This window comes from Salmo salar, chromosome 03, assembly GCF_965601325.2.
Source record: "Salmo salar chromosome 03, fSalSal1, whole genome shotgun sequence".
NCBI lineage: Eukaryota > Metazoa > Chordata > Actinopteri > Salmoniformes > Salmonidae > Salmo > Salmo salar.
The window spans coordinates 18,292,594-18,304,625 of record NC_138293.1 but is presented as its reverse complement, the minus strand read 5'-3'; the positions used below and the strand labels follow the sequence as shown (position 1 = coordinate 18,304,625).

At 39.5% G+C, this 12,032-nt stretch overlaps 1 non-coding gene across 1 annotated transcript; it reads left to right on the top strand.

Annotated features, from left to right (window-relative positions):
• The first annotated feature begins 868 nt into the window (after window positions 1–868).
• Window positions 869–951, top strand: trnag-ucc (transfer RNA glycine (anticodon UCC)). The gene has a single exon. It is a non-coding gene; the product is annotated as a tRNA-Gly (tRNA).
• Window positions 952–12,032: the final 11,081 nt, after the last annotated feature.

Sequence of the window (12,032 nt, the reverse complement as noted above, 5' to 3'; positions counted from 1 at the left end):
AGGGGGTATACTAGATATACTTGAACTTGATATTAATCAAAGATGGAAAAACCCTGTTACTGTGGTCTCTGCCATATCCTCTCAAAGAACCCCAGAACCTTAGTGATACCACTGAGCCCTGCTGCGTTTGTCTTTTCTCTCAGAATTTCCCTCCTATAACCGCAGGAGCACACAGTTTCTCTCACTGCCTGACGCACACGCACACGCACACGCACACGCACACACACACACACACACACACACACCCTTACTGTGGGGAAGGCTGTGAAGTGTGACATGTCTGAAAGATCCTGAGATCTCCTTAAATAACATCACTTCTTCCACAGACCCCCACTCTATCTCTATCTCTGGAGAAAACTCCACTGGCAGATGCTGATTGCTGAGCTCCATTAGTGAGAGGAATCCATGCTGTCATATGGGCCTCAGTCAGACATGCACCAAGACTACACACACACACACACACACACACACACACACACGTAGACAGACATACAGACATGGATGGAGGCATGCACACACACACTCACAATATTTGACCAGTCTATTTAAGAAGAATCCACTCTTATGAAACACACACATTCCAGGAATGTCCATTTATCTTTATGAGCGACAGCGAACACAGATAGAAAATGCTTCATCGTCACGGCGATGGCCCTCTCAGCAGTAAAAAGGACCGGTCGTCTGCCTGTTGCCCCGTCATCTAATCATGTTCTTGAAACACGGTGCCCCGCCCCCTGCAGATTGCAGGGCCTATTTTCTGGCGATCTCAGCCTTTTTTCTACCCAACTACTGTCACTGGCTGTCTCCTCTGTAAGCTGCTGAAGTCAATGGGTGATTCATACTGTACAGCTACTAACTACAGTTGAAGTCCCGTGTGGCTCAGTTGGTAGAGCATGGTGTTTCCAACGCCAGGATTGTGGGTTCGATTCCCACGGAGGACCAGTACGGGAAAAAAAATAAAAAAAAATAATGAAATGTATGCATTCACTACTGTAAGTCGCTCTGGATAAGAGTGTCTGCTAAATGACTAAAATGGAAGTTTACATACACCTTAGCCAAATACATTTAAACTCAGTTTTTCACAATTCCTGACATTTAATCCAAGTAAGAATTCCTTGTTTTAGGTCAGTTAGGATCACCACTTTATTTTAAGAATGTGAAATGTCAGAATAATAGTAGAGAGAATGATTTCTTTCAGCTTTTATTTATTGCATCACATTCCCAGTGGGTCAGAAGTTTACATACACTCAATTAGTATTTGGTAGCATTGCCTTTAAATTGTTTAACTTCAGTCAAACTTTTCGGGTAGCCTTCCACAAGCTTCCCACAATAAGTTGGGTGAATTTTGGCCCATTCCTCCTGACAGAGCTGGTGTAACTGAGTCAGGTTTGTAGGCCTCCTTGATCCCACATGCTTTTTCAGTGCTGCCCACACATTTTCTATGGGAGTGAGGTCAGGGCTTTGTGATGGCCACTCCAATACTTGACTTTGTGGTCGTTAAGGCATTTTGCCACAACTTTGGAATTATGCTCGGGGTCATTGTCCATTTGGAAGGCCCATTTGCGACCAAGCTTTAACTTCCTGACTGATGTCTTGAGATGTTGCTTCAATATATCCACATAATTTTCCTACCTCATGATGCCATCTATTTTGTGAAGTGCACCAGTCCCTCCTGCAGCAAAGTACCCCCACAACCTGATGCCACCACCCCCGTGCATCACGGTTGGGATGGTGTTCTTCGGCTTGCAAGCCTCCCCCTTTTTCCTCCATTATGGCCAAACAGTTCTATTTTTGTTTCATCAGACCAGAGGACATTTCTCCAAAAAGTAAAATCTTTGTCCCCATGTGCAGGTGCAAATCGTAGTCTGGCTTTTTTATGGCGGTTTTGGAGCAGTGGCTTCTTCCTTGCTGAGCGGCCTTTCAGGTTATGTCAATATAGGACTCGTTTTATTATGGATATAAGGTCCTTTGCTGTTGTTCTGGGATTGATTTGCACTTTTCGCACCAAAGTACGTTTATCTCCAGGAGACAGAACGCGTCTTCTTCCTGAGCGGTATGACTGCGTGGTCCCATGGTGTTTTTACTTGGGTATTATTGTTTGTACAGATGAACGTGGTACCTTCAGGCGTTTGGAAATTTCTCCCAAGAATGAACCAGACTTGTGGAGGTCTACAATTATTTTTCTGAGGTCTTGGCTGATTTCTTTTGATTTTCCCATGATGTCAAGCAAAGAGGCACTGAGTTTGAAGGGAGGCCTTGAATTACATCCACAGGTACACCTCCATTTGAATAAAATAATATAAATTAGTCTATCAGACGCTTCTAAAGCCATGACATCATTTTCTGGAATTTTCCAAGCTGTTTAAAGGCACAGTCAACTTAGTGTATGTAAACTTCTGACCCACTGGAATTGTGATACAGTGAATTATAAGTGAAATAATCTGTCTGTAAACAATTGTTGGAAAAATTACTTGTGTCATGCACAAAGTAGATGTCCTAACAGACTTGCCAAAACTATAGTTTGTTAACAAGAAATTTGTGGAGTGGTTGAAAAACAAGTTTTAATGACTCCAACCTAAGTGTATGTAAACTTCCGACTTCAACTGTAGGTAAGAATTAGAGGGGTATTTATCTACTATCTGCCACTATCGTATCCCCTTTCTCTATGTATTTGTCCTCTTATTTGACTGTACCCTGACTTTGTGTTGAAACTCACAGAAGTGGTGAGTGGAGACAGTTATTAAATATTAAAGTATTAGACCCCTCACTAAAGGCTTCAGTCATACAAAAACTATACTTAAATGCGAACTGGTTCTTCTAGTAGATTAGTAAGAATGACTCACCCCATGTTCAAGAATGGCCTTTTTCCCTTTATTCAGATTACATTATCCAAATATCACTATTTTTAAAACAAGCCTTAGAAAGTTGGTTGCTATCCAGTTTAATCCACCAGAAAAGACAGAACAAATAATACAGCAAATATTATGGTTAAACTCAAATATACTAATACATTTTTTTAAAAACGGTTTAAAAATGGTAAAATCTTTGTAAATGATATCATAAATAGGACTGGTGGAGTTATGTCACACATGCAGCTAACAAAATATATGGATATGTCTGCTCTATTCAATATTATAACCAACTAATTGCAGCATTACCGCAACAATGGAAGAGGCAAGTGGAAGGAGGAGAAGGTAAGGAACTAGTCTGTCAGCCCTGCATTGAAGACCAAAAGTGGTTGAAGAAAATTGTGATAAATAAAAAAGTATACCAGTTTTATTTAAGAACAAAAGAATTACAGCCTGACAGGTTGCAAATAGTTGGGAAGAGATTTTTGATGTACCGATTCCATGGCACATGGTTTAGAAACTGATACACAAAACGACGCCGGATTCAAAACGTTGAGTTTTTCAATTTAAATTATTATATCAAATTCTTGCAACCAATAGAATGTTATATATATGGGGGATACAAGCATCCCAGCTCTGCAGATTTTGATGCGAAGAGACAGGATCATTAGATCACTTGTTTTGGTACTTCTATATGTAGCTTGTTTTTAGTCGCAGGTTCAGGAATACCTGAAGAATTCCAACATTTATCTGGAGCTAATTCTGCAAATATCACTGCTGGATGAATTGCAAAACATTTTATCGTTGATTTACAATCTATAGAAACTATAAGAATAGAAAGATTCAGGACTTTTGTGAAACATCAAAGCATAGTTGAAAAATATTGGGCTAATAGAAATCCAAACTGGATAGTGTTCAGAGATGGGAGGGGTTGAATGGAGCTGAAGGGTGGGACAAAAAATATGTAAATAAATAAATTAACTAATTTAAAATATATTGTGTCCGTAAAATGTATATATACAAAAATATAAATGCAATATGCAACAATTTCAATGATTTTACTGAGTTACAGTTCATATAAAGAAATCTGGCAATTTAAATATATTCACTAGGCCCTAATCTATGGATTTCACATGACTGCGCAGGGGCACATCCATGGGCGGGCCTGGGAGGGCATAGTCCCAACCACTTGGGAGCCAGGCCCAGCCAAAAGGGCTTTATTACAGACAGAAATACTCCTCAGTTTCATCAGCTGTCCGGGTGGCTAGTCTCAGATGATCTCAGAAGGTCCTGCAGGTGAAGAAGCCGGATGTGGAGGTCATGGACTGGTGTGGTTACACGTGGTCTGCAGTTGTCAGGCCTGTTGGACGTACTGCCAAATTCTCTAATGTTGGAGGTGGCTTATTGTAGAGAAATTAACATTACATTCTCTGGCAACAGCTCTGGTGGACATTCCTGCAGTCAGTATGCCAATTGTACACTCCCTCAAAACTTGAGACGTCTGTGGCATTGTGTTGTGTGACAAAACGGCACATTTTAGAGTGGCCTTTTATTGTCCCCAGAACAAGGTGCACCTGTGTAAATATTATGCTGTTTAATCAGCTTCTTTATATGCCTCACCTGTCAGGTAGATGGATTTCTTAGCAAAGGAGAAATGCTCAACAACAGCAATGTAAACAAATTTGTGCTAAAATGTGAGGTAAATAAGCATTTTGTGCGCATGGAAATTTACAGGGATCTTTTATTTCAGCTCATAAAACATGGGACCAATACTTGTTCAGTATAGTATGTATAAGCCTAAGTATTGTTGTCCATTAGGGGAGGGATGATAGCGTTAGGGGAAAATAATATAGAAGGAAAATATATTAAATATATTTACCCAAACATATATTGGGGACTGGAAATAATGCAGACAATTACATTGATAGAAGCCACAAGCTGTCTGCAATAGTAAGGCATGCACACTCACTGGCCCTCCAGAAATGGAGAAATGCTGCCTCTGAATGCTCTATTTCTCTATGGATTCTTGTGAAGGAAATCTCATACAGTGTTTCCAGGTATGTTCCAGGCCACCATACAGGGAAAGGAAAGTATGGAGAATGGATTGTAGGGAGAGCAATACGTTCCCTGTCCTGGCAGGCTCTTTACTGGGGCATTAACACTGCAGCTAACAATTACAAGACCTTGGCTGCTTCAAAGGACAGATATCAGCTGAATGCAGGGTCTCGTTGTGGATTTGGATAAAATGCCTGGCATGTTACTGTATGATCCGTTAAGTGCAGGGGTGTCCGGTACATGACAAGGGTGACTGAAAAATTTTGATTAGACCACACATAAAGTGGAGCTGTATTGTAACATAACGTAACTTAACATAACGTAGGATCTGATAATCAACATTCTGCCAATTCTCTGCCATTTACGCAGTTATTCTATGTTTTATCAGGTCAATCCTAATACAGTAAGATCCTGATAAGATTGGACAACAAGGGCACTTCAACAGTCACTTCTAAGGGTACTACAATGAAGGGGACACCTTTGATCAGTCTCCTTCTATCAGACCTGATTTCCCCTTCTATCAGACCTTACTTTGAGGGTCACTCAGCGTGGAGCCGACGGTGCTGATGATATAATTGACTTTGAGCTGGACGATCTAGTCCTTGTCCTCCAGCCAATCCCGCACTCCGTCTGCTTGGTGCGGAAAAACCACAGGCCGGCCACGCAGCCGTTCATCATGATGACCTCACGAGGGCACAGGAAGGGCAGGAACTCACACTTCTCCTCTTTGACCAGCTCCATCTGAGGAAAAGTATAGCATATGTTTTTTTATGTTGTCTTTTTATATTGCTCTCAGCTCCCCTTCCCCCTATTCTAACCTACCCTTTGTTCCCGACTTGTCTGCAGGACTTTCAAGAATTAAACATAATTGTTGAAACGTGAAAACATTTCTATACAAAAGACATGTTTTGACGTCATGTTGAGGAAATGTCATTCATTTATCTCAGGACTAAACTCAGCAAACCGGTAAGATTACAATTAAGTTCTAGTCAGGGTTTTCTCTCATATTAGGACAACAACCCCCCCCAAAATAAAAATACAATATCTTTGATAAAAAAAACATTTTTTGTAACCCTTTTTTTCAGTTGAAATATCCTTGGAATGTTCTCCTAACATTCATTAAAATGTTGTGCACAACATCTGTAACAACTCCCACAGATCACTCCCCAAAAGTTCTCATAAGGTTTCCAGGTAATGTAATAACACAATGTACCAGTAATATTTCCTAGCAAACCAAAATTGATTCTGTGAAAGTTCCCAGAACATTCGTTAGGTTGCGGCAAATGTTCTCATAACACAATAACTGTCCAGTCATGCTGATGGTTAAACAATGTTTGTATAAAACATTTGCCTGATGTTGCAAGAACGTACCCAGAACTCATTTTGTCTCTTTTTTTAAAAGTTACCAAAATGTTTCATTAGGTTGTGGGAACAGTCTGGTGGGAACATTGTGGGGACATCAGAAAATATATGTTTCCAGAACACAAAAAACTTTCCAGTTGTGCGGATGATTATACAATGTTACTTTTAGTGTGCAAAAAAACATTCACCTGATGTTGCAAGAATGTATCTAGAACACATTTAATCTGTTATTTAAAGGTTCACAGAATGTTTAATTAGGTTGTGGTAACAGTCTGGTGGGAACATTGTGGGGACATCACAAAAGATATGTTCCCAAAACACAAAAAACTATCTAGTTGTGTTGACATTCAGATAATGTTTGTATCAGGGTGCAAAAAATATTCCTTTGATGTTGCAAGAATGTTTACAAAACAGCATTTCTGAGTTCTTTAAAGGTTGTGGGAACAGTGTGGATACATTACAACATTAGTATGAAGGAAGTAAGATTTTGTTTTGCGAGCCAATGCTAACTAGCATACTAGCATGCTAGTAGATAGAGATAGAATTCCAGTCATTGTGCTAACGCTAGTTAGCATTGGCTCCCAAAACTCTCTCTAACTTCCTCCATACTAGACACAGAGGCATAAAAATGGTATCCACGAGTTCATTTGACTGGAGAAGTAGTATCATTAGGCTATTTACAATGCCTTCAGAAAGTATTCACATCCCTTGACTTATTCCAAACAATGTTGTGTTACAGCCTGAATTTAAAATGTATTAAATTGAGATTGTGTGTCACTGGCCTACACACAATACCCCATAATATCAAAGTGAAATTATGTTTTTAGACGTTTTTGAAAAGTTGAAATGTCTTGAGTCAATAAGTATTTAACCCCTTTGTTACGGCAAGTCTAAATAAGTTCAGGAGTCACATGCTAAGTTGCATTGACTCACTCTGTGGGCCATAATAGTGTTTAACATGAATTCTGAATGACTACCTCATCTCTGTACCCCACACATAGAATTATCTGTAAGGTCCCTCAGTCGAGCAGTGAATTTCAAACACAGATTCAACCACAAAGACAAAGGAGGTTTTCCAATGCCTCGGAAAGAAGGGCACCTATTGGAAGATGGGTAAATAAAAAAAGCAGACACTGAATCTCCCTCTGAGCATGGTGAAGTTATTAATTACACTTTGGATAGTGTATCAATGCACCCAGGTGGTGTATCAATGGATGGTGTATCAATGGATGGTGTATCAATGATGACTTTAAAACAGTTACATACTGTAGATTAATGGCTGTGATGTCAGAAAACTGAGGATAGATCAACAACATTGTAGTTACTCCACAATACTAATCAAAATTACAGAGTGAAAAGAAGAAAGCTTGTACAGAATAGCAAAGATATGAACTTTATGTCCTGAATACAAAGCGTTATGTTTGGGGCAAATCCAACACAAAACATATTATCAAGCATGGTGGTAGCTGCATCATGTTATGGGTATGCTTGTCGTCGGCAAGGTCTTAGGAGTTGTTCAGGCAAAATCCTAGAGGAAAACCTGGTTCAGTCTGCTTTCCAACAGACCCTGGGAGACAAATTCACCTTTCAGCAGGACAATAACCTAAAACACAAGGCCAAATATACTCTGGAGTTGCTTACCAAGATGACAGTGAATGTTTCTGACTGGCCTAGAGACAGTTTTGACTTTAACTGGCATGAACGTCAATGGAAAGACTTGAAAATGACTGTCTAGCAATGATCAACAAACAACTTGACAGAGCTTGAAAAATAATAATGTGCAAATATTGTACAATCCAGGTGTATGTACAAAGCTCTTAGACTTACCAAGAAAGACTCACAGCTGTAATTGCTGCCAAAGGTGATTCTAACATGCATTGACTCAGGGGTGTGAATACTTATGTAAATTAGATATTTCTGTATTTCATTTTCATTAAATTAGCAAACATTTCACTTTGTCGTTTTGGGGTATTGTGTGTAAATGCGGGCTGTAACAACAAAATAAGGAATAAGTCTAGGGTGTGAATACTTTCTGAAGGCACTGTACTGCTATGATATGGAGCCCATTTTCACATCTTTTTCCCATTTCCCCTGCTATGGTTTTCTTTGAATTGATGATCAAACTTTATGATCAAACATGAAATCTGATGACTTTTCCTAGAGTGACCCCAACACTAGATAAAGGAAATATTGCCTTTGTTCATATTTCCATGAAAGCTGTACACCACCAGGGTACAATGATTGTCTTAGGGTCATTTCTGACCAGGTAGTAATAAAATAATTTACACACCACAAAAACCACAAAGACACACACACACACACACACACACACACACACACACACACACACACACACACACACACACACACACACACACACACACACACACACACACACACACACACACACACACACACACACACACACACACACACACACACACACACAAATAGCAATTGAGATTATGTGTGCTACTGATTGAACTCAGACAAAACTAAACTTTATTGTGCATGTGCAGCATCTCCCCTCCACGACCCCACACATGACTCAAGTTCACAGACAAAATAAAAACAATTTCAGACAAAATAAACATTTCTTGAAAGCATTGTTTATTAATGGGGAATGCGGTCAGAGGCTATAAAGGTGTTGCAGATGACAGTCCCCCCAGTTCTCTCTTTGCTGAAGCCATGAGTGCACGTTTCAGTGCCCAAAAGGTTGTAGATCAGATTTTTTCAGATGTCCAGGAGGAACAAGAGAACAATGATTTAGAAGAGCAGGAGGTATCTGAAGAAGAAGATGGGGAAGAATACAACCCAGAGCACGATGCATACTCTTCAGATGAAGAAGAAATCCCCCAAGCTGAAAGAGAGACATTTTTGTCAAAGAACAGCAAAATAACATGGTTGGTGTCCACTGATTAAATGCAGTCTTTCTGCATTGTGAAGAGGGAAAACCCAGATATTCAAAAAGTTTGTGATGAATGACAGGTTGTTTCTCATGCAAAATAGATTTGGGGGTTTAAAATTAAATTAAGCTGCTTTATTTTAGGGGTTTAGTGAAGGCGGGTAATTTTTTACCCTTAGGACAAGGGGAGTATACAGAATGTTAACCTGTTTAGGATAGGGGGCAGTATTTTCACGGCCGGATAAAAAACGTACCCAATTTAATCTGGTTATTACTCCTGCCCAGAAACTAGAATATGCATATAATTAGTAGATTTGGATAGAAAACACCCTAAAGTTTCTAAAACTGTTTGAATGGTGTCTGTGAGTATAACAGAACTCATATGGCAGGGCAAAACCTGAGAAGATTCTATATGGGAAGTGCCCTGTCTGACCATTTCTTGGCCTTCTGTAGCCTCTTTATTGAAAATACAGGATCTCTGCTGTAACGTGACATTTTCTAAGGCTCCCATAGGCTCTCAGAAGGCGCCAGAACGTGGAATGATAACTCTGCAGTCCCTGGGCGAAAAACAGTAGGGGTTTTGGAGAGTGGTCGTTCTGAGAACAATGACACTGGTGTGCGCGTGCATGTGACGACTCCATTTTCTACTTTCAGTGTTTGAACGTATACAACGTCTCCCGGTTGGAATATTATCACTATTTTACGAGAAAAATAGCATAAAAATTGATTTTAAACAGCGTTTGACATGCTTCGAAGTACGGTAATGGAATATTTTGAATTTTTTTGTCATGATACGCGCCGGCGCGTCACCCTTCGGATAGTGCCTTGAATGCAAGAACAAAACGCAGCTATTTGGATATAACTATGGATTATTTGGAACCAAAACAACATTGGGTGTTGAAGTAGAAGTCCTGGGAGTGCATTCTGACGAAGAACAGCAAAGGTAATCCAATTTTTCTTATAGTAAATCCTGAGTTTGGTGAGTGCCAAACTTGGTGGGTGTCAAAATAGCTAGCCATGATGGCTGGGCTATCTACTCAGAATATTGCAAAATGTGCTTTCACCGAAAAGCTATTTTAAAATCGGACACCGCGATTGCATAAAGGAGTTCTGTATCTATAATTCTTTAAATAATTGTTATCTTTTTTGTGAACGTTTATAGTGAGTCATTTAGTAAATTCACCGGAAGTTTTCGGTGGGTATGCTAGTTCTGAACGTCACATGCTAATGTAAAAAGCTGGTTTTTGATATAAATATGAACTTGATTGAACAAAACATGCATGTATTGTATAACATAATGTCCTAGGAGTGTCATCTGATGAAGATCATCAAAGGTTAGTGCTGCATTTAGCTGTGGTTTGGGTTTTGTGACATTATATGCTAGCTTGAAAAATGGGTGTGTGATTATTTCTGGCTGGGTACTCTCCTGACATAATCTAATGTTTTGCTTTCATTGTAAAGCCTTTTTGAAATCGGACAATGTGGTTAGATAAAGGAGAGTCTTGTCTTTAAAATGGTGTAAAATAGTCATATGTTTGAGAAATTGAAGTTTTTGCATTTTTGAGGTATTTGTAATTCGCGCCACGCTATACCATTGGATATTGGTGAGGCGTTCCGCTAGCGGAACGTCTAGATGTAAGAGGTTTTAAGACTACACAAGGGTTAAATAATATTATTTCTGTTTCCATGGCATCAATTGTTTTCTTTGATTGTTTCGTGGAGAAAAAAAAAATTCAGAGAATGAAACTGGTTTCATAATCGCGTCAAGAGTTTTTTCCTTTCTTTTCTTTCATAAAAAAACTGAAGACATTTGTACAGTGCAATACCTTCTTTATTACTTTTTCACAGAAAAGACAAAAGGACAATATGAATGGCCATGAGCTTATAGCCAAGACGAAAGCCACCATCAGCTGCCTAGCAAATATATATGAATAACAAATGTAAGAGCAACCAGAAATGAAGTGTGTCAAAAGCAGTCAGCTAGCTGCATATAGAGGCTACATGGCTATTGGAATAGCGGCTGTAAAGAGCAGTATGTTCATAGCTACTGGGTCATGGTCAGAAACATTTTTGTGAGTAATTGAGCATAGTCAGGTTCTATTCAAACTTAAGATCCGTATGTATAACTCATGAATTGATTTCAAAGATAGAATTTTTGCTAAAAAGAAGTTCAGTTATAATTCTGCCCAAGGCCCGTATTCAAAAAGTATCTCAGAGTAGGAGGACATAATCAATACTCTGGTCAAAAGAGCATCTTCTGAAGGAACTTTAAAGCCACTGTTAAGAGCCATGCTCTGAGAGGCTCTAGCTTTATGGCACAGTCAAACGCTGTGTCACCGGCACCCTGCATGATGACCACACCATGGAGCTCAGGCAGCTGAGACTTACAGCTACACATGCCTGAGGAAGCAAGAGTGGGGGAGGAAGGGATGGAGAGAGAGAGCGAGAGAGAGACAACGTGAGGATTTGCCCTGCTCTTACAGTGCATTCGGAAATTATTTAGACCCCTTGACTTTTTCCACACTTCGTTACATTGCAGCCTTAATCTACACACAATACCCTATAATGACAAAGCAAAAACAGGTTTTTAGAAATGTTTGCAAATGTATTAAAAATAAAAAAACTGAAATATCACATTTACATAAGTATTACGACCCCTTTGCTCAGTACTTTGTTGAAGCACCTTTGGCAGCGATTACAGCCTCGAGTCAAATCAAATTAAACTTCATTTGCCACAATTGCCGAATACAACAAGTGTAGACTTTACCGTGAAATGCTTACTTACAAGCCCTTAACCAACAGTGCAGTTAAAGAAGAATCTTTTCAGTCTCCTTTTCAGGCCACACAGTCGTGGGTGAACA